The sequence below is a fragment of the Silene latifolia genome, chromosome 6, assembly GCF_048544455.1.
Source record: "Silene latifolia isolate original U9 population chromosome 6, ASM4854445v1, whole genome shotgun sequence".
Classification (NCBI taxonomy): Eukaryota; Viridiplantae; Streptophyta; class Magnoliopsida; order Caryophyllales; family Caryophyllaceae; genus Silene; species Silene latifolia.
In genome coordinates this window covers 33,917,017-33,943,514 of record NC_133531.1, presented here as the reverse complement: position 1 = coordinate 33,943,514, position 26,498 = coordinate 33,917,017, and the positions used below count along the sequence as shown (strand labels likewise).

The 26,498-nt window shown below is 35.9% G+C and overlaps 1 long non-coding RNA gene across 2 annotated transcripts; it reads left to right on the top strand.

Annotated features, from left to right (window-relative positions):
- Window positions 1-2,951: 2,951 nt before the first annotated feature.
- LOC141658700 (uncharacterized) lies at window positions 2,952-6,270 on the top strand. 2 transcript variants are annotated; one of them, XR_012549355.1, is made up of 4 exons: window positions 2,952-3,286; window positions 4,742-4,848; window positions 5,421-5,469; window positions 5,573-5,686. It is a non-coding gene; the product is annotated as an uncharacterized LOC141658700 (long non-coding RNA). The 2 variants fall into 2 exon arrangements; XR_012549356.1 differs by lacking the exons at window positions 5,421-5,469; window positions 5,573-5,686 and adding an exon at window positions 5,721-6,270.
- The last annotated feature ends 20,228 nt before the right edge of the window (window positions 6,271-26,498 follow it).

Genomic DNA, 26,498 nt, shown 5'->3' with positions numbered 1-26,498 from the left:
TTTAAATGGACATGAAATAAGATTATATGTGCATGAAATAAGATTCTATGTGCATGAAATAAGGTTTTATGTGCATTAAAAAGTTCTTCAGTTACATCAGTTGGTTATATTATGATACTAATTACTTTTGGTTAAGGACATTAATTTTATATGTGCATCAAATAAGGTTCTTTGTGCATCAAATAAGGTTTTATGTGCATGAAACAAGGGAAATGATTGTGAAGGAGATTTAATGCATTGACCGGCCTTTTTATGTAACTACAAGGCATTTTAGTGTATCTATTTCTTATCTTACTAATATATGAGAAATATTTCAGTGTACTTATGTCATTTATTTCGGACTCGTATTTGTTTAACATATTTTAAAGGCTATTAGCTCAGTGGTAGAGCAATGTGCAAATTTTGCACAAAGATATGGGTTCGAGTCCCATATAGCCTATTAAATCGCAAATCTAATGATAGGAATGTGTCATGATGCAAGCAATATAGTACAATTATTTAGGAGGCCATAATCATATTCAAGCAATGGCGCGTAGACCATGATACGACTCAAGCGAGCAACAACAATGACAATGAGCCGGTGGAATAGATTTGCAATGATCAGAAGTTCAATACAAGCATTTCAAAGACTAGCATATATACCAAAACTATTACTACCATGGATGTCATTGTGGAAATAGGATTACCAACTACACTATTTTTCATTCTTTAGAGTAAAAGAAAATTTGGTATTTCATAGCCAATATGGGGGTCGAACCCACATCTTGTGCATTGCACAATGCTCTCCCATTTGAGCTAATTGACTTTCAAAATAAGAAAAATGTAAATATTCATAATCTAGAAACTGTAATGCTATATCAAAGGTAATATAAACTGATAATTTTTTCTTTTAAATGAAATAGTTTCCTCGCTTTCCTTGGGTGAGGGAGAAAGGAACAATTAACTGAAACTGGTAAAACGAAAATTTTGATGGAAGACGAAAAAATAAAGGACAACTTTTCTCAGATAATGACTTGTGATGAAACACAAGCTGCAAGCCTCACCGAACCTTTCCCATAATCAACTGGTATGCCAACTGTTTTAACCAGCCTACTGTCTTCCATAGCCGGAACAACAAAAAGAAGATGCTATGGTATTGAGGGATATCCTAACTAAATCAACAAATATACTAGGAAAAATACAACTCTTACTGCCATGAGTGAATTGTCAAAGGACTATAGATGGTATAGATGCTCCATATGTGTATGACATTAGACAGAAAGGGATTATCATGGGTTTATACACTTATGCTAAGTATAGTTGGCAATGGCTAGAAGAAGGTACTATAACGAAATAGCTAATTTTGCATAGCATGAGAAAGTCCCATAACACCAAAACATAAATCATTTCTACAACCGTAAAATGACTCAAATATAATCTTATCGAGCTTAAAGTAAGTAGCACTCTTAGTATACTAGTACTGCATATGAAAATTTTAAATGGTAACTTGAAACTTTAAAGATGAAAAATGTTACTTTTAGTCCCACGCTAGAATTTGCGACATCGAAAAGGTTGCATGATGCTCTGCTATCTCTTTAGAAGTTACATGGAACTTCTGTTAAATGCCTAATTTTACGGTTTGAATTCCAAATGGAGTCATCAGCTCTCCCCAAAATACTCATGTAGCTAAAGAAAGCCATTTTCCAACCAAAAGCCATTATAGCAAAGTGCTAAATACTCAAACTACATGTAACAGCCTCATGCTATCCTTTCTTAGCAGCACCCACAGGCCTCAACTCCACACATTCTCGAAACACATAAACTTAGAGAAAACAACCTTTCTTTCTTTATGAAAACTATGCATTTCCATCATCCCTAATTCATAAACTAATTACCATATCAGGAAGAAACACATAAACATAGAGAAAACAACTTTTCTTTCTTTATTAAAACTATGCATTTCCATCATCCCTAATTCATAAACTAATTACCATATCAGGAACCACTACATTACAGTTTGCCACACAAATTTCTAACACGACAAACTTAAAATATCGCTTTTTCATTGCTTAAGGACTAGGAGGCGTGAAGCTGTGACTCTGTGAGCACCTGGTAGATCCTCACTCCGCCACTACGTCCAACATGTAATTTAATGCGCGCCCTTACGAGTAACACAATATACCAACCAAAGAATTCTATTCCCAATAGACCAGCCTAATTCATGAAATTGAATTCGCAATTTCATGATTTCAACCAATTGAGGTAATTTTTCAAATTCCCCCAACCCTAATTTACCAATTTTATGGTGTAAATTTTACTAATTTTATGAACATAAACCCTAATTTCACAAACATAAGGCAGCAATTTTAATTATGTGCCCCAATTATATGTATATAAACTCGATTCAAAATTCGTCAACTATAATTTGTTGGAAAATTAACAAATTCTCAACAAATAAAGTCGAATTTCTGGGAAATTAAACAAACCTCATCCAATTTACAGCAGTGATGAAAGATGGTTCGATTTGCATCTCCAATGATGAACGAGGCAGAATATTGAAGCATGTCTTCAATTCGAGGAAGAAGCTTGGGGATCGAAGGGAGAAAAAGAACTTGGAGAGAGAAAGTAATTTAGTTAAATTACAGAGAGTTTGGGACTGTGGGGTTTAGTTGAAAAATATGGTATGATCTCAGCCCGTCATTTGTTTTAGATTTAATGGTTGGGAGAGGTTCTCACAGTTCTCATTATACTAGTGGTTCTCACCGGATCCCGACCCTATATATATATATATATATATATATATATAGAAATTGAATCATGTGAGGCACCCTTCTTAGGATGAGGTAGCTGTACCCATCCTAAACCATCAGATTAAAAAACCACAATGTACCGGATCATACCACGTGTCCCCTTAATAATTCCTTAACTAACGCACCTTTCCTCTCAAACAAAATTATTTACTGACCCTCACATTCTCTCTCTTCATCCCGTCTTCACTGAGCTCCGTTTTTGCCATTCTTCTGAGCTCCGTCTTCGCCAGTCATTCAGATTTCGACGCCATTTTATCGCTAAGCTTCCGTCCGCCATTATCACTAAGCTTTTTGACCTCCATTAACATCCGGAAGTTAGGTAATTTCAATCACCTAACCTCCATTAACATCCGTCTTCGCCGTTCACTCGCTTTCGATCACCATTTTATCACTCTGATTTTCATCGTCCATACCATAATCATGCTGCGATTCACCAGGTTTTTCTATCTTCACGTTTTGATCTTGACTCTTTTTATGTGTTCATCATCAATCTCGAAGTAAGTATTATTCTCATTTCTCGCTTTTATTCTTTTTTTGTTTTTAATTTTCAATTATTTGAATGTTAAACTTGTAATCGCCATATCATGTGATTTTTGTCAGTTATTTGATAATATACTTGCTCTTTTATTGTTCAGATTTTATTATTGTTAGTAATTTCCAGTTTTCTATGTTTTACTATTGAATTTATTCATCTTACACAACTATTATTTTGTTTATGTATGATTCTGGTGAAATTATGTGATTAATTGATTAGTTAATTGATCGATTGTGTAAAATTTAAGTATTTAGGTATTTGATTATGATTCTGATGAAAATGAGATCGTGATTCACGGCCACGATGATTTTCGACGATCTCATAGTTCTTTCGATTGATTCTCCTAATTCTAGTGGCATTGATCGTCCTCGTATTCACTTTTGTTTGCTTTGTCTCTTCACTTTCTTATCTTGTGTGATTTCGTATAACAATCGGTTTAATCTATTCACGTTTATTTGATTGAAATTATTGTGTGCTTTTCTCTCATTTTAGCACTAGTTCTTTGTCATTTTAGTATATCTACGATGTATTTTAGGCGAAAGGCAGTAGTGTATGAAAGGAATATGACGTATGTATAGCGAATTTGAAAAAGCGTACTAGAACGACAGGAAATCATACTAGAAAAGGTGTAAATACTTTATAATTATTAAATGCCTGTTGTAGCTAGTTTTAGATGCATATTTTATCTAGCTAAACAAGGCCAGCTCGATTGAGAATTTATAGATGAATGAGGCTTGATGGTGGTAATCAGTAACCTGTGCTGATTTGTGTTTGAGGTGAAATTGAGCTTGACTAATACGGAGTACTAAACAGTTAGTTACGAATACACATTTATTCGTCTTGGCTCATTTACAACCCTAATCATATGCTTTATATCACTTCAAACCTCGGCATTGTATCTTAAAGCCCTTGACTCTGTTTATCCTAAACGTCTTTTTTTGTTGTAGTAGTTTGGCATGTGTAAGATGTAATAGTTGTTTGAGAGTTGATAAAAGATTACACAAAAACTTGATCTTTCTACTTATAGTGCACTCTTGAATTTACACGAGAGTTGTTTGCTTGTTTTTTGTCGAAGAAACACTATTTATCTCACGAAATGGTTTTCATTTGTATCTTAGTGTTAAATATCAATCCGCTTGTGTAGAGCATTGAAAACATTTGGCTAAGCTATAGGTGATGGTCAGAATTGTGATACAGAAATTGTAGGTTCATCTCTTGTTAGCACGCTCTGCAAACTATGAATAATGTCACACGCTCTCTTTGGCATTCTGAGGATAATTTTTTAGAGCTTCCAACCTTTCAGAAATTCCCATTTAAAATCTAAAGGGCTTGTCTGTTGTGTAATTGTTAGTGTGCAATATAGTATATTGTTTTTTTCATGTGCCTTATTCTTTCATTTTGGTATATATGTAAACAGGTAGTATTATCATAACGAGCTTGCAAGACATTATTAAAAGGGAGGGTTTTCGAGGACTATACCATGGGATTTCACCTACACTATTAGCTTTACTTCCAAATTGGGCGGTAAGCAATTCTACTTTAGTTAGATATTTGAATGAAACTGATAGATCTGATCGTGGACTCGTCTTTGTAACATTTTGCCTGTTTCACCCTTTCGCTTCTTTTGTTACTGTTTTTGTTTTCTTCTGTACTTTCACATTCAAAATTGACAGATAGGTGATAGTTTTATTGGCTAGTGTTAACTTTGATCTCATTATGTGACTCATTTATCTTCTACATCCACTCAACAATGGTGAAGTGTTAGTAAAAGTGTCTTTGTCGTGGCTAATGGTAATTGTATGCATTTGATTACCACTTCCTCAGTCTAACCAATGGCTCAATAGGATAATTCTGTAGTAAGCAATGAAACTCGCCATTGTTTTTAGGCAAGGTCACAGGATCACCCTAGACTATTGGTTTTTGCTGTTCTGTCGCAGTGATGTTGGTAGGTTTTTCACTTTTCAGCTCATGTGTTGTTCTTCTGCCTGTTTTTTCCCTATCATTTTCATTATCTCTGGCATTTTACAACAGCATTGATCCCAATCTCATACCCTTTAAATTTCCTTTAATGACAGACATGCTCATTTCATACGTAGGTATACTTCACAGTTTATGAGCATCTTAAAGGCGTACTTCGATTAGATGGTTTGTTTTATTCCCACATGTTTTTGATTTAGCCTTTTTCCTTCTTGCCTTGTAGCAGTTAGCCAGTTATGAACAAGATGGTGTTTTGTTTAGATATTTGTAGATAGTGGTAATGGTCAGCTTACATTTGGTAGAAATATGGTTGTTGGAGCTGCAACTGCCATCACAACAAGCATGCCATGTACGGAGTAGTAGGAAAATTATTAGTGTGGGAATATATATCCTAACCAAGCCAAGTATATCAATTTTAGGTCCATGCATATGAGCGGATGAACCGTGTTTATAATTACACCCTGAATCCATGTGGTCCTGTATACATAACAATTGGAGATGGCGGGAATATTGAGAAAGTTGATGTTGATCATGCTGATGACCCAGGAAAGTGCCCAGGCCCGGGCGACAACTTCCCTGACTAAGGACCAGTGTGCCATCTAAATTTCAGTTCAGGCCCGGCAAAGAGCAAATTTTGTTGGGATAGACAACCTGAATGGAGTGCATTTAGGGAGAGCAGCTTCGGGCATGGAATTCTTGAGGTAGGTTCCCAAGCTTGTACATGGATACTGTATCGTAGCCAAGTGGCCTCTTGATTTTGCTCGTATTTGGAACCTTGTTATCATGAACTATCATGTATTCGAGGCAGTTCTTGACGTAAATTGGTTACAGGTCACCTGGAAGTAACAACTTTAAGTAGTCAATACTCAATAGGCTGAAAAGAGGTCTAAATTCTTGCAAATTTGACCCTCTAGTGTGGCCACGGGCAAAAGTTTTGAGCCACTGCGGTAATGTCATTCTTGTTATTGCCGTTGGTGAAACTCATTTGTAGCATTTCCTTGTTTACTTTCTTTGACTCCATTTTTTTTTTGTTTATTTCCCACTTTCACGATGACAAGTCATATCATACGAATCCCTACCCCCTCTTTTTGCTTCTGTTTCTGACTTTCGGGTACGAGCTGATATGATGAATTGTAATCCATTAAAGAAAAAATGGCTTACTAATGTGGCCGCGCTTCTGTTTTTTGTGAATTAGCAGTTATTCAATGCAATTGTCAACCCCATTGTCATTAGAAGTCATCCAAAAACCCCATTGTCATTAGAAATCACCCATATTAAAACAAATGCATTCCTTGTTTCGTGAATCCTAGGCCTTATATTGTGAAACTTGGTCATAAATGGTCAAAATCGCCTATTTTGATCTTTTTCTTATTTTGTGAATCATAGACCTTGTTTCGTGAATCCTAGGCTTTATATTGTGAAACTTGGTCATAAATGGTCAAAATCACCTATTTTGCTCCTTTTATTATTTTGTGAATCCTATACCTTATTTTGTGAATCTTAGAGCTTGTTTTGTGAAAATATAAGGTAATATTGTGAAATTTGGTCACAAAATGGTCGAAATCACCTATTTTGCTCTTTTTATTATTTTGTGAATCATAGTACTTGTTTCGTGAATCCTAGGCCTTATATTGTGAAACTTGGTCATAAATGGTCAAAATCGCCTATTTTCCTCTTTTTCTTATTTTGTGAATCATATACCTTATTTTGTGAATCTTAGAGCTTGTTTTGTGAAACTAGAAGGTAATATTGTGAAATTTGGTCATAAAATGGTCGAAATCACCTATTTTACTCTTTTTCTTATTTTGTGAATCATAGACCTTGTTTCGTGAATCCTAGGCCTTATATTGTGAAACTTGGTCATAAATGGTCAAAATCACCTATTTTGCTCCTTTTATTATTTTGTGAATCCTATACCTTATTTTGTGAATCTTAGATCTTGTTTTTTGAAAATATAAAGTAATATTGTGAAATTTGGTCACAAAATGGTCGAAATCACCTATTTTGCTCTTTTTATTATTTTGTGAATCATAGACCTTGTTTCGTGAATCCAAGGCCTTATATTGTGAAACTTGGTCATAAATGGTCAAAATCGCCTATTTTCCTCTTTTTCTTATTTTGTGAATCATATAACGTATTTTGTGAATCTTAGACCTTGTTTTGTGAAACTAGAAGGTAATATTGTGAAATTTGGTCATAAAATGGTCAAAATCACCTATTTTGCTCTTTTTCTTATTTTGTGAATCATAGACCTTGTTTCGTGAATCTTAGGCCTTATATTGTGAAACTTGGCCATAAATGGTCAAAATTTTGCTCCTTTTATTATTTTGTGAATCCTATACCTTATTTTGTGAATCTTAAAGCTTGTTTTGTGAAAATAGAAGGTAATATTGTGAAATTTGGTCACAAAATGGTCGAAATCACCTATTTTGCTCTTTTTATTATTTTGTGAATTATAGACCTTGTTTCGTGAATCTTAGGCCTTATATTGTGAAACTTGGTCATAAATGGTCAAAATTTTGCCCCTTTTATTATTTTGTGAATCCTATACCTTATTTTGTGAATCTTAGAGCTTGTTTTGTGAAAATAGAAGGTAATATTGTGAAATTTGGTCACAAAATGGTCAAAATCACCTATTTTGCTCTTTTAATTATTTTGTGAATCATAGACCTTGTTTCGTGAATCCTAGGCCTTATATTGTGAAACTTGGTCATAAATGGTCAAAATCGCCTATTTTCCTCTTTCTTATTTTGTGAATCATATACCTTATTTTGTGAATATTAGAGCTTGTTTTGTCAAACTCGAAGGTAATATTGTGAATCATATACCTTATTTTGTGAATCTTAGAGCTTGTTTTGTGAAACTAGAAGGTAATATTGTGAAATTTGGTCATAAAATGGTCGAAATCACCTATTTTGCTCTTTTTCTTATTTTGTGAATCATAGACCTTGTATTTTCAGTGTTTGTGAATATTGGAGCTAATATTGTGAACCTTGAAACTAGTTTTGTGAACTTAGTACCTGATAATGTGAAATCTCGACTTGATTTGTGAAGAATGATTTTGTGAAACCTGGATTTCATTTTGTGAAACCTAGATCTGATTTTGTGAAACCTAGACATGATTATGTGAACTCTAGACCCAATTTTGTGAAACTTGTTTATGTGAAACCTGGACCTGATTTGTGAACTTTGTACCTTATTATGTGAAATTTCGACTTGATTTTGTGAAACCTGGATTTTATTTTGTGAAACCTAGATCTGATTTTGTGAAACCTAGACATGATTATGTGAACTTTAGACCTAATTTTGTGAAATTTGTTTTTGTGAAACCTGGACCTGAGTTTGTGAAGGTAGGACTTAAATTGGTTAATTTCAGAGTAAGAAATATTTGTATAAGCCAATGTGTCATGTTTCACATGTACATGAAGTCACTAATATTTTCATGTCTTTGTTACTTGTTGATGCATAATTTAATTTTTGTAAAATATCATCTATTAGCTCAAAAGGTAGAGCATTGTGCTATTGCGCAAGGTGTGGGTTCGAGGCCCACATAGATGAACAAATATAAATATACGATTATTATATAATAATTACCATTGCCAATGTATGTCTAAAGTCACCTATTCAAGTCTTAGATTCACAAAATAAGGTCCAAGATTCACAAAAACATGCATAGGGTTCACAAAATCAGGTCCAAGCTTAGATAAATCAAGTAGTCTCACAAGCTGTAGCTTAAGAATTTTGTTTGTTATATTTTAGACATAGAGTAAAGTATTTGGGCTTTTGTGTGAGAGAAAATATTTGGGCCGAAAGAAAAGTTAGGAATGACCCTAAGTTTCCAAAATTTCAATAAACATTGAAAATCACCCATGAAAAAGAATATGGTGAGTAGCCGCCATCGCCATAATTTGCGGCCTCACCGGATCCTATATATATATATATATATATATATATATATATATATATATATAGAGAGAGAGAGAGAGAGAGAGAGAGAGAGAGAGAGAGAGAGAGAGAGAGAGAGAGAGAGAGAGAGAGAGAGAGAGAGAGAGAGAGAGAATGAGGATCTTGTGAGTCCACCAAAAATCATTGAGTCCATAAGTCCTCTTTAGGACCATTGAAAAGATGAGATGAGGGGCTGAGATTGAAGGGAAAAAGTAGGGGATTAAGGCTAAAATAAGGGGATTGATGCTAATTAATCCCTTTCCCTGTCTACCTTCACTAATCAACCACTAATTTTACTATATAACATTTATTTTCCACTCACTTCTCTCTCATCCCACACAATTACCATTCATTTCATCTCTCTAAAAAAACAAAAAAAAAAAGCAAAAAACACACCTCTCTTCCTCACTCACCCACCACCGCCCAACCCCGACCCCGACTACCCACACGACCACCACGAGCCGTCTTCTACCCCCACCTTGAGCTCCCTCCCCTGCCTCGACCCTCTTGAACGCCGCGGCTCCACCAGTCACAACCACTGCCTACCCACAAATCCACCACCTCTACCACCACCACCTACCACCATAAACAAAAAAACCCCCAAAAGTCAGATCTACCACCACTGCCTAATACCACCACGCGGCCCACCACCACGACGCCAGCTCCACCAAACCACGCACCACCCCATGCCAACAACACCCTCATATCCACCATTAGCCCGACCATCTCCCACCCTTTCTCCCTTTTTAGCCAGATCCGAGCCCCACACCTCCACCAGCCCAACCACCTTCCACCCTTTCTCCCACCGCCACCCTCACGCACCACCACCAACAACAACCACCAACAAAACCACTAACACCACAAATACCAACAAACGAGATCTGGAAAAAAACCAAAAAAAACGAGATCTGAGACGGCTACAGTAGTGTTGGAGTGCGTTTTTTCGGTGGTTGGTGGTGGCTGGATAGAGGCGGTTGTGTCGTTGGTTGGTGGTGCCAAATAGAGGCAGTTGTGTCGTTTATGAGACGGGTTATATTGGTTCATATTTTGTTCTTTGTTGGTGGTTCAAATTTCCTTTTTCAGATTTCATTTTTTTTTGTTTTTGTTTTATTTCCAGATTTTCTCTTTTTGTTCTCAGATTTTCAGATTCCAATTTTTGTTTTTCTCTTTTTGTTCTCATATTTTCTTTCTAGTTGATGTTGTAAGGTTATTGTTGTTTGGTTTCTTTTTTATTATTCTTAGATTTGGTCTCGTTTTTTTAAAGACAATTATCGTCTTGTATTATTATTTTTCAAATCTCGTCTTATAAAAAATCGTCTTGTTATATATTTTTTTTAGAATTACGTTTCAGATCTGGTTTTGTTTGGTTCCTTTTTCATCTTTCATTTTTTTGTTGGGCTTTTTTTAGTACTTTTCATTTTTTTTTCAAATTTACACTCGTATGTCTTTAAATTTACACTTGTACTCCATTAAAGTTACACTCGTATTATGAAGTGTAAATGTGGTGTTTTCATATCTGATTTTTTAAAGTTACACTTGTATGTTTTTAAATTTACAATTGTATTTCCACACATTTACACTCTTATTTCTTTAAATTTACACTTGTATTTTCTCACATTTACACTCGTATTTTCTTAAAGTTACACTAGTTTTATATTTTTTTTCAAATTTCTTTTCGTAGATCTAATAAATATATACTAGATTTTTGAAAAAAAAATCGTATTATCATGATTTTTATTCTTAGATCTAATAAATATGTTTATTACACTCATATTTCCTTACATTTACACGCATTTTTCAGATTTACACCCGTACTTCTTTACAGTTACACTCGTATTTCTTTACGTTTACACTCATATTTTTTTACATTTACACTCATATTTCCTTACATTTACACCCGTATATCTGTACATTTACACTCGTTAAAATTATATAGGTTTGCATTCATAGTTTTTGTGGATATGAGTTGGTGGTGGAGCTAGGACGACGTTGATGGTGTTTGTTGGTAGTCGGGCTAAAGTTTTACTCGTAAAGGACCAAAGTTACACTTGTAAAGGACCAAAGTTACACTCAAAGGACCAAAATTACACTCTTAAACCTTCAAATTTACACTCGTAAAACATCACATTTATACTTGGTAACATGTTAAAATTATATAAATTCAAATTTTTATATAGAAAATTACCTAAAAAATCAAATTTACATTTACACTCGCAAAACATCAAATTTACACTCGTAAAATGTTGAAATTATATAAATTCAAAATTTCCGTCACTAAAAATCAAATTTACACTCTTAAAATATTTCATTTACACTCGCAAAACATCAAAGTTACACTCGTAAAATGTTAAAATTATATAAATTCAAAATTTCCGTCACAAAAAATCAAATTTACACTCTTAAAATATTACATTTACACTCGTAAAACATCAAATTCACACTCGTTAAATGTTAAAATTATAAAATTTCAAAATTTTCGTCACAAAAAATCAAATTTACACTCTTAAAATATTACATTTACACTCGTAAAACATCAAAGTTACACTCGTAAAATGTTAAAATTATATAAATTCAAAATTTGCGTCACAAAAAATCAAATTTACACTCTTAAAATATTATATTTACACTCGTAAAACATCCAATTTACACTTGTTAAATGTTAAAATTATATAACTTCAAAATTTCCGTCACAAAAAATCAAATTTACACTCTTAAAATATTACATTTACACTCTTAAAACATCAAATTTACACTCGTAAAATGTTAAAATTATATAAATTAAAAATTTCCGTCAGAAAAAATTTAAAATTATACTCTTAAAATATTACATTTACACTCGTAAAACATCGAATTTACACTTGTAAAATGTTAAAATTATATAAATTCAAAATTTCTGTTACAAAAAATCAAATTTACACTTTTAAAATATTACATTTACACTCGTAAAACATCAAATTTACACTTGTAAAATGTTAAAATTATATAAATTCAAAATTTTCGTCACAAAAAATCAAATTTACACTCTTAAAATATTACATTTACACTCGTAAAATGTTAGAGTTACACTTGTAAAACTCATACAACATTACCTTTACACTCCTGAAATCTGAAAATCAAAATTTGATTAGTGATAATTTTTTTTTTTTTGTTATTTTCAATCTCAACCATCCATCTCAATCCAACCATCCACATGTTTTTCCTTTTCTTTTTAATAGTCCTTAATCAATTTCATCTCAACCATCCATTGAGTCCATCAAATGGCTAGATGGACTTAGGGACTCATTGGCATATGGTGGACTCATTAGAACTCTACTTTCTCTATATATATACTTACATAAGATTACGAGATCGCTAAATACAAGGAAACGTGATCGCTATACAATCAATCTAGGAGATACGGAATCAAATAAATATATACAGATATTTTCTAATAAAAATTAATCAAGAAAAAAAAAGTAGATAAATTAGATAAAATAAAATTAAAAACATTTTACGAAAATCAAACCCAATTTAGTGTGTGTTTGGCCTAGCTTGAAAAAATGTTTTTGGGCTCAAAAACACTTTTTGGCCAAACATACTATTTTCTAAAAGTTAAAACAAAAAATTTTGAAAAGCTAAAATTCCTTATTTTTGCCCATAGAAATAGAAGCACCAATTTATTGCTTCTGCTTTTGAAAAACACTTTTAAAAAATTAAACTTGAAAAGTAAAAACTCATTTTTGAGAATCGAGATCAAACATGCTCTAAGAAAGTATCAATTACAAAATATATTCTTAGGTAGTTGTGTTAAAATAAGTAGTTGGAATAAAAGATTTTCATGACAAAAAATATAATAAATTATAATAAAAGGGTAAAAAAATATTCAAAATATTCCATATTTCAACAATTTAAAAAAAGTTAGTTTGTCATTGGTGATCAAGGGCGAATTTAGCCCATATTTACTAGGGCTATAGCCCTAGATGAATTGTCATATTAAATTGAGTGAACAAAGATTACATGAGTATACTATAGCACAGGTGGTTTGTATCTTTGTCTGCCAACCAAACGATGGGAGTTCGATTCCCATATAGAGCATTTTTTCAATTAAATTTTTTGGTTGTTAGAAAAAGCGCCCATATCGATCATGATATAAGTTGCTTAGGCTCCCAGAAAGAATACTGCACACCCAAGTGCTTTTCAAGCTCACTTCGATATGTCTAGACGAATGGTTTTTGTGGGTACGGAAGTCAGCTGAAATTGGCTGAATATATATTGACATATGCAGAAGTGTTGAAGGTCATGAAGATATATATATGCAGCTAGAGAGGATTGGGATAATGAAATGGATGGATTGATGCAGCTGTTTTTGGTTAATAGGGCTTCAACACATTTGTGAATTTACTACTGGGATCCCTTAAGAATTATATGGATTTCGAACGGACATCTGAAGTTATATAGCCTAACTTCTTCTGCGATTTCTTTGATTTTTGTTTGGAATCAAAATATATTCGTCTGGTTGTTTTTATTTATTTATTTATTTATGTGACTGGATTTGCTTCGTAAACTTGATCGTCAAATTACTAGCTTGACAAATTAAAACCAGACATCTTACAATGAGTATAAAGAATAGCATGCTGGTATACACAAGATTCTTGGAACTTGTTTCAGTAACATTAGTATAAATGAAGACATTAAGAAGGCCTCCAATCTGTTGAACTCTTCTTGAGTCGTCGATCAATCAGGGCGTATGTTGAGTTTATGGATTCAAGTACCTAAGAGGGGGAGGGGGTGAATTAGGTACTCTTTTAAAAATTTTAACTTCAACTTTATTGGATTAAAGTAAGTTAAGTGAACAAAAGAGATTTGAGGATACTTTGAATAATATTGAAAGATTGAACAAGTATCACAATGAATGTTTGCTGAAGTATGAAAGCAACAATCGTTCTGACTGTATCTATTTGTCTCAGTTTGTGGGATGTTACTGCAGACCAAATGCGACAGATATGATGAATCATTACTTCTATGTTTAAGCGAAACAAAACAAACAAACAAAGTAAAAAAGGCAAATGGAAATGAAATAAGCACTTGAACACGAGATTTTTGAATTGGTTCGGCAAGAAACTCAAGTGCCTACGTCCAATCTACTTTTTATTACTTTCCTTTAGTGATCTACTCCGAAAACTAAAAGACCCTTGTAATAAAAGACGCCAACCTACTCCGGTTGCAAAGCTAGTACAAGAACTACTCCGTTCTATGACAAGCTAACTCGCAATCTACTCCGATTGCCAAGAGTTAAAGAACTACTCCGTTCTAGAACTCAACAACTCACAACCTACTCCGGTTGTCAAGAGTTAAAGACTACTCCGTCCTAAACTCTACTAACACACTTAAAATGTAAAGGATCAAGTTTCCACTAACACATTCTTAACAAAGAATAGAGGTGGACAACTTTTACAAGATCAACACTTTTAAGCAAGAGAGTTTAGTATAGAGAAGCAACAAAGGCCACGATCAGTAGAAACTGAAAGACACTTGAAGACTTTTTAAAGGTTTTTGCAAAGATCACGGTTTTAAGCTTTTAAAAACAATTTGCAAAACATGAAAGAATTAATTCAGAAAGTCTTGGGGATTTAATGAGGAGGATGCACGGTTTATATAGAGGAGGTGAGTGAAGGGGTTGCTAGGGTTTTGAAGGGTCAAAGATCTCACATGTGAAGGACAATAGCAACCACCTAATAACTTGCACCAAAAAGGAGTCTTTTGCAAAGGAAGGAATAGAGAAAGAAGGTTTGAAAGACAACCTTAAATGCTCATGCAATTTCAGAAAACAAAGGATGTGAGACAAGTCACATGATGACAAGTTAACACAAATATGGCAAAAAGCAACTTTTGTTTTCTTAAAAACCAAAGGATTGAATTTGCATAAAGAGGAAACATTTTGAATAATTCAAACCACTCTTCATTGGATACTACCTCCTTAATAAAAATCTGATTTTTATCTTTGTAAAATGATAATCACGTGAAAGCTTTTGAAAGATAAAAGGGACTTCAAGTTTCTCGAGTTGTGGCATAATCCAACAAATTGTTTTGCGTGTAAAAGCAACAGTCGTCTGGACTGTTTCTATTACTCTAATATACTTAACTTTCTCACTTGTACATTAGATGACACACGACTAATTACAATGGGATTAATAACAACTTCAATACTTCTTAATCCAAGCTTGATTACATCATTAATCCTGAAAAGGTAAACTAAGATAACACAAATCAAATGGGCATGTTATCATCAACATAAGGAACCCAACAAATTCCCCCTTTGATGATGACAAGCCCCAAACGAATGTATAAGCAATGTAAACGCCTTGATTCAAGATTTTTAACAAGCAAGATCAAGTGATAGAGAAGGGACAATATTACCTTACCAAGGGCAAAAGCTAGAATCAAACTATCAAGACAATTTTACATTGCCCCAAACAAGAGTCAAGCTAAGAAGGTTAGACAAGCCATTAGTTTAATCAATAAGCAAAGAGATTCAAAGCATGAGTTTACCTTTTCCCCCTCTTGACATCATCAAAAGGATAGGGATGTCACAAGCATTAGAGTGCAGATATTTCATAAGAAAACACAAAAAGACACATGTAGATGTGACAAGGTAACAAGGTCAACATAAACAAAGATTAGGCAAAGGCTAATCAAGGTTCAACATAGCTAAAGAGAGTTTAAAGTACACCACCAATTGTTCAAAATAACAAGCAAGAAAATAAGTCTTAGAAAGGCACAACCAAGGTAAAGCAAAATAAAGGGGCACGGGTGAGGGTTAATAGGCCGAGAGGAAATGGAAAGGCTAAGGAGAGGAGGCTTGTTCACCATCCGAGCCACTACCCAACGGATCATCATCCACATTAGCATCTTCACCAACCTCTTTTGTTGACACAAGGGTGGAAATAATATCCACCTCTCCACGGATGAGGTCCAAAGTAGAAGCAAGAGCTGAAATAGCCAAGTCCTTTTGGCGAGCATCTTCCCTAATCCACGCACCTAACTCAGCCACGGCATTAAGCACGTCCCGCATATTACCCGAGTTACCTTGACTTGATGACCCAACTTCCGGGTCCTTCTTAATTGTCACAGAAATTAACTCATCATTCTCAATTTTGATCAACATCTTCCCCATTTGCCCATCACTCATGGTATCACACATATCCAACGAACCCAAGCTAGTATTCACTAAAACCCCATGTGCCTTGAGCACAACCGATAACCACATTCCATAGGGTAAATGAATCAAGCTAGAAGAAGGTCGACGAAGCTTGGTCGAGATAAGATTAAAACGTCTAAACATTAGCCCAACTAGGTTCACCTTCTTGTGGGTAGCAATGTGATAGATTAAATATTGTAAAGCAATGGTGAGTTTTCCTCTATCACCCGAAGGATAAATTGAGCGACACAACATGTTAAAAATGATTCGAAGAGGAGGTGGGATTTGGGTGTTGCTCACGGGTCCTGGGAGACAGCTTTTGGGACAAACGGTTTGAGCAATGCTAAGAGGGGAGGCATATGGTAAGGCTACCCAAGTTTCGGAGGGAGTTTGTCATAGCCTCCGACTTGAATATTAAGAGCGAGCGAAATCAGATTGAGTCAGTTTTAGAGGCTTACCGTTCACCTTAGCTGTAACAAATTCACCAGATTTATCAACCCGTACCGTTGCAAAGAATTGAATCACTTCGCTCACAAATACCGGCTCACGCATTTCCAACAACTTCTCCCAACCTTGAGCTAAAACCATGTCACGGACAGAGTGGAAAGCCGGTGGTTCGAACCGATTTGATTATACACCCGAGGAGAGTGAATTGCTTTAATGTTCATCAACCTTTCACAATTTTTGTAAATGGAAGTAGGGAGGTCGAGACTCTCAAGGTGAGCCCAAACAATGGCTAGATCCCACTTCGAGGTTAGGGAGACCGGATCAGAGGGAGCAAGGTAAACAAGCTTTTTCTTTGAAGGTTTCGATTTTTTCTGGGTAGGTTCATTCGGATTTTCAATTGGGATTTCATCAATGGGATTATCAATGTTACTTTGTTCAGCATTTTCGGAGATTGGGGGTAATTGGGATGAGGAGGCTTTTTCTTTTCTTTTGTTGTTCTTTTTCGCCGAGTCGGGTCGGACTCACGGACTTGATGGATTTTCGTTCAAATCAAATTCGGTTTCATCTTCAACATCTTCAACCAAAACAGTAACCGGTTCAGAGGAGGAGCTCGGGACAGTGGAGCTTTTCTTCCGACCACCACGAGTGCGTCGTCCTACCATTGTGGAGATGGGTATGTCGTCGGATGATGGAGGGTCAGTGGGTTTTGGTGATGGTTGAGGGCTAGGTGGATCTGGGTTTGTCGAAGTCGTATTTGAGGTTTGTGGGGGAAAGGCGTAAGATGTTTTGACTGGTGGCATGGTTGGAGTTGGTGATGTAGGCGGGTTGGATGTGACAGGTAGGGAGGTAATTTTTGTGGGTTTGATGGGTGTGTTAAATGATGTTTTTACCATGGTGGGTTAGGGTAGGTGATATGAGGGAGTTGTGGATTTGGGAGATGAAGGGTTAGTGGGTTTAGGTGGTTTGGACGGGTAGTTGTAGGTGATGGGTTGTTGAGTTTAATGGCCCATTAAATGATGTAGGAGAGGTGGTTGGCCCGACTTAAACAAATTCAATTACTCGAAATAAAGACGCAAGGTAGCATATAATAAACGTAAATTTAGATATGAGGTTGAGTGATTACCGACTCACAAATACGGTGTCAATTTTGGTCCAAACATGATGTCAATGCACTTAGAACACTTAATAACATATTTCCAATTTTAATTTAATCAATTAAGGGATTTTGTAAAACTCGCACCAAAAATCACAAGCTATTAATTAACCCAATTTCAAGTCTAAATTTCTCAAAATGTTCTCTTGCAAGTGGCTTAGTAAAAATATCGGCAATTTGATTTTCGGTCTTGCAAAAGATAAGTTTAATATGTCCTTTTTCCACATGATCACGAATAAAATGGTGACGAATATCAATATGCTTGGTTTTAGAGTGTTGAATAGGATTTTTGGAAATATTTATTGCACTCGTATTATCACACATTAAAGGAATGGAGTCAAAAATAATACCAAAATCCAAGAGTTGTTGTTTTACCCAAAGGAGTTGAGAACAACAATGTGCCGCACTAACGTACTCACTTTCGGCCGTAGAAAGAGCTACCGTGTTTTGTTTCTTTGAGGCCCAAGAAGTCAAGCAAGGACCCAAGAACGTTGCAATTCCGGAGGTACTCTTTCTATCCACCGTGCACCCCGCATAGTCCGCATCCGAAAAGCCTATAAGATCAAAAGGACAATATAAGGGGTACCATAGGTAGAGATTTTGGGTTCCAATCAAATACCGAAGAATTCGTTTAACGGCTTTGAAATGTGATTCTTTCGGATTTGCTTGGAACCTAGCACATAAACAAACACTAAAGAGAATGTCGGGACGACTTGCGGTCAAGTAAAGAAGTGAGCCTATCATACCTCTATACACCTTATCACTAACATTCTTACCGAGTTCATCTTTGTCCAATTTGGACCCGGCTACCATAGGCGTATCATGAGGCTTACCATTAGTCATCCCAAATTTCTTAAGCATTTCCTTAATATACTTTTGTTGATGGATCATGATTCCATCTTTTGATTGCTTAATTTGGAGCCCAAGGAAGAATCCTAGCTCACCCATCATGCTCATTTCAAACTCCGATTTCATTAGTTCCGAAAAATATAAGTAAAGGAGTTCATTTGTTGCACCAAATATAATGTCATCAACATATACTTGTACAACCAACAGTTCGTCTGACTGTTGCTTCAAGAACAATGTTTTGTCAACGGAGCCTCTTTTAAAACCATTTTCAATAAGAAATTTAGACAATCTATCATACCAACATCTTGGTGCTTGTTTTAAACCATAAAGAGCTTTGTCTAATTTGAAAACATGGTTAGGCAAATCATTGTTCTCAAAGCCCGGTGGTTGCTCTACAAAGACATCTTCTTCCAAATATCCATTTAAGAAAGCGGTTTTGACATCCATTTGGAAGAGTTTAATGCCTTTGTGAGCCGCAAAAAGCTATAAGCAATCGTATGGCCTCAAGTCTAGCTACCGGTGCATAGGTTTCATCGTAATCAATACCCTCTTGTTGGTTATAACCTTGCACCACTAGTCTAGCCTTGTTCCTTACGATTTCTCCCGAGTCATCAAGCTTGTTGCGAAAGACCCACCTAGTACCGATGACGGTACGATTAGGCGGTCTAGGGACTAAGTGCCATACCTCATTTCTTTTGAATTGATTGAGCTCATCTTGCATGGCAAGTACCCAATCTGCATCAGTCAAGGCGACTGTTACATTTGAAGGCTCAATTTGAGATAGGAAGGCATTATGAGCACAATACTCATTGAGGTGAGCGAGTTTGTTGACGGATGATCTTGTTCGAATTCCCGAGTTGAGATCACTTGTGAGATTAGTGAGTGGATGAGAGCTTTGATGTTTCCACTTCTTTGGAACAAAGGTTTCTTGTTCCCCTCAAATTTGCATCGATCCACGATGGATCGTTTCCATTGGCCTGGAAGGTTCTTCATCCTCACCGTTTTGGCTTTCTTGATTCGAGGTAGAAGCAACGATCGTTGGGTCTGTTGCTTCCAGAGAGGAATCGAAGTACTACGTGTTCCCCCGAGTTGTTGCTCTCCTTTGATGGCGACAGTCTCTACGTATGCATTGCAATTCGATCTTTGGGAGCTTCTTCATCCGTGAACACGAAGTCTTTTCGAACAAGACCAATCTCAAATTCATCATCCTCATCCTCATCATCATCATCCATGTTTTGTACCTGTCCAAGCACACTAGATTCATCAAAAATGACATGGATACTTTCTTCAATTAACAAGGTTCGTTTATTGTAAACTTTATAGGCCTTGCTATGATCGGAGTACCCAATAAATACTCCTTCATCACTTCGTGGATCGAACTTACCCAAATTGTTTTTACCATTGTTGTGAACAAAACATTTGCTTCCAAAACATCTAAAATATGAAATATTGGGTTTTCTTCCACGTAATGATTCATAGGGAGTTTTATTTAAAATACTCCTTATCATGACACGATTATAAATGTAGCAAGCGGTATTTACCGCTTCGGCCCAAAAGTTCTTAGGCAACTTACTAGTTAATAACATTGTTCTAGCCATTCCTTCAAGGGTTCCATTCATCCTTTCAACCACACCATTTTGTTGTGGGGTTCTAGGAGCCGAGAAGTTATGGTCTACACCATTGTCATCACAATAAGCACCAAATGATGAGTTTTCGAATTCGGTTCCATGATCGGTTCTCATTGAAACAAGTTTTAAACCAAGTTTATTTTGAATCTTCTTCAACCAAATTAGAAACTCATCAAATGTCTCATCCTTAGAGCTTAGGAAGAGTGCCCAAACAAACCTAGAGTAATCATCAACAATGATACACACATAACGACTACCACCTCTACTTCTAGTTCTCATTGGTCCACACAAGTCGATATGTAAAAGTTGCAAAGGTTGAGATGTACTCATAATTCTTTTGGATTTGAAGGAACTTTTAACATGTTTACCCCTAGCACATTCATCACATACTTTATCAATTTCAAATTTTATATTAGGAATGCCTTCAACCAAATCAAGTCTTTTAAGGGTATTAAGAGTTTTTGTACTAACATGACCAAACCTTTTATGCCATAACCAAGGATCATTGTTCATTACACTCATGCAAGACATGGTGTGACCGGATAGAGAGTTCAAATTAGTTAAGTAAACATCTTTGACACGTCTTCCTTCGAGTATTAGTTCATTAGTAGTGGCATCAAAAATTCGACACATATTAGCATGAAATTCAACAACATTACCCTTATCACAAAGTTGAGAAATACTAAGGAGATTATGTTTCAAACCTTTGACAAGCCGCACATTGTCGACACAAAGTAAGGATGACTTACCAACTTTTCCAATACCAATTACTTCACCTTTCTTGTTGTCACCAAACCTTACCGTGCCACCATCATACGCTTTAAGTGAGAGGAATTGGCTTCTATCACCCGTCATGTGACGAGAGCATCCACTATCCAAGTACCAATTGCGGCCGCCTCTCACCAAGCCCTACACAAGATTAGTTTTTGAGTTTAGGAACCCAAATGAATTTGGGTCCCTTTTTGTGATCAACATAACTTGTGGTGTCTTTCTTAATGTCCATTTCTTTTAATGCTTTGGTGTTCTTATCAATGTCATCAAAACGTTTTGTACAACCATTAAAAACATGACCATTGTCACCACAATAATTGCAAATGATGTATTCGGGAAGACCTACATACTTCCTTCCTCTAAAATCGTTTTTAGGCTTTCGGATGCAACATCGATCTGACTGTTCCATTTGAACCCCAAACCAGCAGATTTATCACATTTCTCGGTTTGATTCGTGAGGAAGTTTAACACGGTTTGACTTCCTTCCCATTTTTCAGTGATGTTCTTAGCATTAACAAGTTCATTGGTCAAGTCATGGACACGTGAGAGAAGATGCAAGTTCTTTTCTTTTTCTCTTCTAAGTTCATCATTGTTAGCACTTTCTATGGACAATCTTTTCTCAACAATGAAGTCGTGGGTGTGATTGTTGAGTTTAGACACGAGATAAATGATTCTTTCTTTGGACTCTTCATATTTAGATGTCATTTCGTCAAGTCTTTTGTTTAGATCAACGACTTCATCGGATCTATGGTGAGGTGAAGACCTAGAAGTGCTACATTCGGGCATACCTTCTTGAAAGAAAGTAAGCCTATCATGGAGATCTTCTATTTCATTCTTGAGACAAACAACCTTACTTTTAAGACACTCATTTTCATTTTCCAACCATTCACTTTTTCTTTTAAACTTGTCTAACTCGTGGTCAGAAGCAACAGTCTTAGAGACTGTTTCTCTTAAGTCAACAACTTCAACTACAAGGTCATAGATCTCATTTTCAAGACCATCTTTGTCCTTCAAAACATCATCACGTTCCTTGGTTAGTTGGGAAACTTGCATCACCAAAGTTGTGTTGACATTTTCAAGGTCAGAGACATCCGTGGGGGTCAATCTAAGACGCTCTAGTTCTTTAGTCAAATGCTTGTTTAACTTGTTGACTCTTTTGACTTCATTATATGCCTCGAAGTGACAAAGAATTGTGATCTGTTGCTTTTAGTTCATTTTTCAGATTAAAATTCTCTTGAGCAATTTCCTCAATCTCATTTTGCATTATATCAAGCTTATTAGTTTGAGACCGACACTTATCAAGAAGTTGATCAAGAAGCTTACATACTTTCTCTTTGGAGTAAGTTCTAGCCTTGGCCTTTAGATGATTTACCTCGTTGTCGGAATCGGAGTCGGAATCGTCGGGGTTAGCCATGAGGCATCTTAAGTGTTCAAGTTTTGAGGTTTTTGAGACTTTTTCTTTACCATGATTTGCAACACACATTTTAGCCTCAAGTTCCTCCTCGATGAGTTCCTCATCTTCCTCGGAGTCGGACATTCCCCATATAGCACTCATGACTCTATGTTTGTAGTCCTTTTTAACCTTTTCTCTTCTTTCCTTAGATTTGATTTCTTCCCACTTGGGACATTCTTTAATTTGATGAGTTTTATCACCACATTTAAAGCATCCCATGGTGGAAGTAGGTCGTCTCTTAGGAAAGCGTTTTTTAGAGTAATTATTAGTGAACTTTTTGTTACCTTGGCCATTGACCAACCCGGCTAAGTTCCTTGTGAACATAGCAAACTCGTCTTCCTCCTCATCTTCTTCATCACTTGGAGAAGATGTGAGGGCGAGGCTCTTTCCCTTTGATGACTCACTAGAATGCTTATCGAGATTAAACTCATGAGCCATTAGTGATCCCATTAGTTCATGAAGAGATAGGGTTGACAAGTCTTTAGCTTCCTCTATGGCGGTGACTTTAGGTTGCCATTTAGGGGTTAGACTACGAAGGATTTTTCGAATGATGTCCTCGGACTCGAAATTCCTTCCTAGACTTTGAAGCTCATTAATAATACAAGAAAAACGAGAAGAAAAATTATTTAAAGACTCGTCCTTTGACATTCTAAACATTTCATATTGTTGCATGAGAAGATCAATACGGTGTTTTCTTACTTGGGACGTCCCTTCATATGCAAGTACAAGGGAATCCCAAATAGATTTTGCCGTAGGACACCCGGAGATTCGACTAACTTCCCCCTCACCAACACAACGTTGAAGAATCGACATTGCTTTGGAATTCTTTTCGGCAAGCTTGAAGTCGTTCTCATTGTAATTTCTTTCCTCTTTTGTCTTGGTGAAACCGTTAAGAATATCGGTTTCCTCAATGGCAAGAGGTCCATTTTGGATGATGTTCCAACATTGATAATCGATACTTTTGATGTAATGTTCCATTTTGAGTTTCCACCATCCAAAATTCGAACCGGTAAAGACCGGGATCTTGGAGTGTTTCTCGGAATCCATTACCCAGGAATCAAACTCAAAGGCGGCTAGCCTCGATCAAGAGCACGAGGCTCTGATACCAATTGTTGAGTTTATGGATTCAAGTACCTAAGAGGGGGAGGGGGTGAATTAGGTACTCTTTTAAAAATTTTAACTTCAACTTTATTGGATTAAAGTAAGTTAAGTGAACAAAAGAGATTTGAGGATACTTTGAATAATATTGAAAGATTGAACAAGTATCACAATGAATGTTTGCTGAAGTATGAAAGCAACAATCGTTCTGACTGTATCTATTTGTCTCAGTTTGTGGGATGTTACTGCAGACCAAATGCGACAGTATGATGAACTGTTACTTCTATGTTTAAGCGAAACAAAACAAACAAACAAAGTAAAAAGGCAGCGGAAATGAAATAAGCACTTGAACACGAGATTTTTGAATTGGTTCGGCAAGAAACTCAAGTGCCTACGTCCAATCTACTTTTTATTACTTTCCTTTAGTGATCTACTCCGAAAACTAAAAGACCCTTGTAATAAAAGACGCCAACCTACTCCGGTTGCAAAGCTAGTACAAGAACTACTCCGTTCTATGACAAGCTAACTCGCAATCTACTCCGATTGCCAAGAGTTAAAGAACTACTCCGTTCTAGAACTCAACAACTCACAACCTACTCCGGTTGTCAAGAGTTAAAGACTACTCCGTCCTAAACTCTACTAACACACTTAAAATGTAAAGGATCAAGTTTCCACTAACACATTCTTAACAAAGAATAGAGGTGGACAACTTTTACAAGATCAACACTTTTAAGCAAGAGAGTTTAGTATAGAGAAGCAACAGTGGCCACGACTGTAGAAACTGAAAGACACTTGAAGACTTTTTAAAGGTTTTTGCAAAGATCACGGTTTTAAGCTTTTAAAAACAATTTGCAAAACATGAAAGAATTAATTCAGAAAGTCTTGGGGATTTAATGAGGAGGATGCACGGTTTATATAGAGGAGGTGAGTGAAGGGGTTGCTAGGGTTTTGAAGGGTCAAAGACCTCACATGTGAAGGACAATAGCAACCACCTAATAACTTACACCAAAAAGGAGTCTTTTGCAAAGGAAGGAATAGAGAAAGAAGGTTTGAAAGACAACCTTAAATGCTCATGCAATTTCAGAAAACAAAGGATGTGAGACAAGTCACATGATGACAAGTTAACACAAATATGGCAAAAAGCAACTTTTGTTTTCTTAAAAACCAAAGGATTGAATTTGCATAAAGAGGAAACATTTTGAATAATTCAAACCACTCTTCATTGGATACTACCTCCTTAATAAAAATCTGATTTTTATCTTTGTAAAATGATAATCACGTGAAAGCTTTTGAAAGATAAAAGGGACTTCAAGTTTCTCGAGTTGTGGCATAATCCAAACAAATTTGTTTTGCGTGTAAAAGCAACGATCGTGCTGGATCTGTTTCTATTACTCTAATATACTTAACTTTCTCACTTGTACATTAGATGACACACGACTAATTACAATGGGATTAATAACAACTTCAATACTTCTTAATCCAAGCTTGATTACATCATTAATCCTGAAAAGGTAAACTAAGATAACACAAATCAAATGGGCATGTTATCATCAACATAAGGAACCCAACAGCGTACTTGGTTTTGCAGCCTGTATTGGCGCTATCTCCTCAGGCTGATGAGTGATGGCTCGATAACATCACCACTATGATCTTGTTGTTCCACAACTTGTTCGAAGACTCGTCACATACTCATCCATTGCCATAGTCCTCCAAAGCGTTGAAAGAGATCATGCTTACTAAATTCTCGATGCATACAGTAGCCGGATCAACCCAACTTTTCTTACTTGTACCTCCTTCGTAATCCAATGACTGATCGATTACCACGTTGATCTTACAAGCACTAGTGTCATTACTATGGGAACTATCAGTCTTTGTCTTCCCCATCACAAATCTTATTGGTAACGGCCTTCTCTAACCAAGTCCCGTGATTATTAAGAGAAACCGGAGTAGTAACCTTGTGTAAGCCCCTCTTCTCCTTCCTTTCTTTGGATTGTAGTCGTCATGATGTTGCAAACACGATTACTCTAGATATCATAGTCTATAATTAGACGATCATCGTAGACCAATGACTGGCCGCGTATTAGCTTTCTTGTCAGGCCAACAAGTTCGTCCCTTGTCTCCGTTATTAGTTCGAATTCATAACCTAGTAGTAGATCACACGCTGATGACATTAACAGAAGTCAGAGAAGCTTTATTTTTCTAATGTCAGTATTAGGGAGAGGTTTTCGATGCAACCAAAACTGGTTGTAATGAGGTTTAGGTTAGTGCAGTGTTAAACAAGCAAGTGAGCACAATTCTACCCTGAGTTAGATAAAGTCGGAGAAGACGAACCCTCATTCAAAAGCGTGACTGAATTAACTTGGGATTAGAACGAACTAACACATAGTTCTCCATTTCCAAAATAACGGTAAAATAAACAGTACTCAAAATCTGGAATACACATCCCAAATCAAAAATAAGCAACAGAGTATAAGTGGTTTCTCATAGCAAAACAGTACTCAAAATCTGAAATACACATCCCAAATCATAAATAAACAACAAGGATACGCCATCAACAAGTTTGGGCAAACCTCACAAGCAGCAGCAAAACTCGGAAGAACCAGCAAAACTCAGAAGAACCAACGATTGGTGTAACGTCTCTTCTTCATATAACACAGCACCCCAATCAAAACTGCT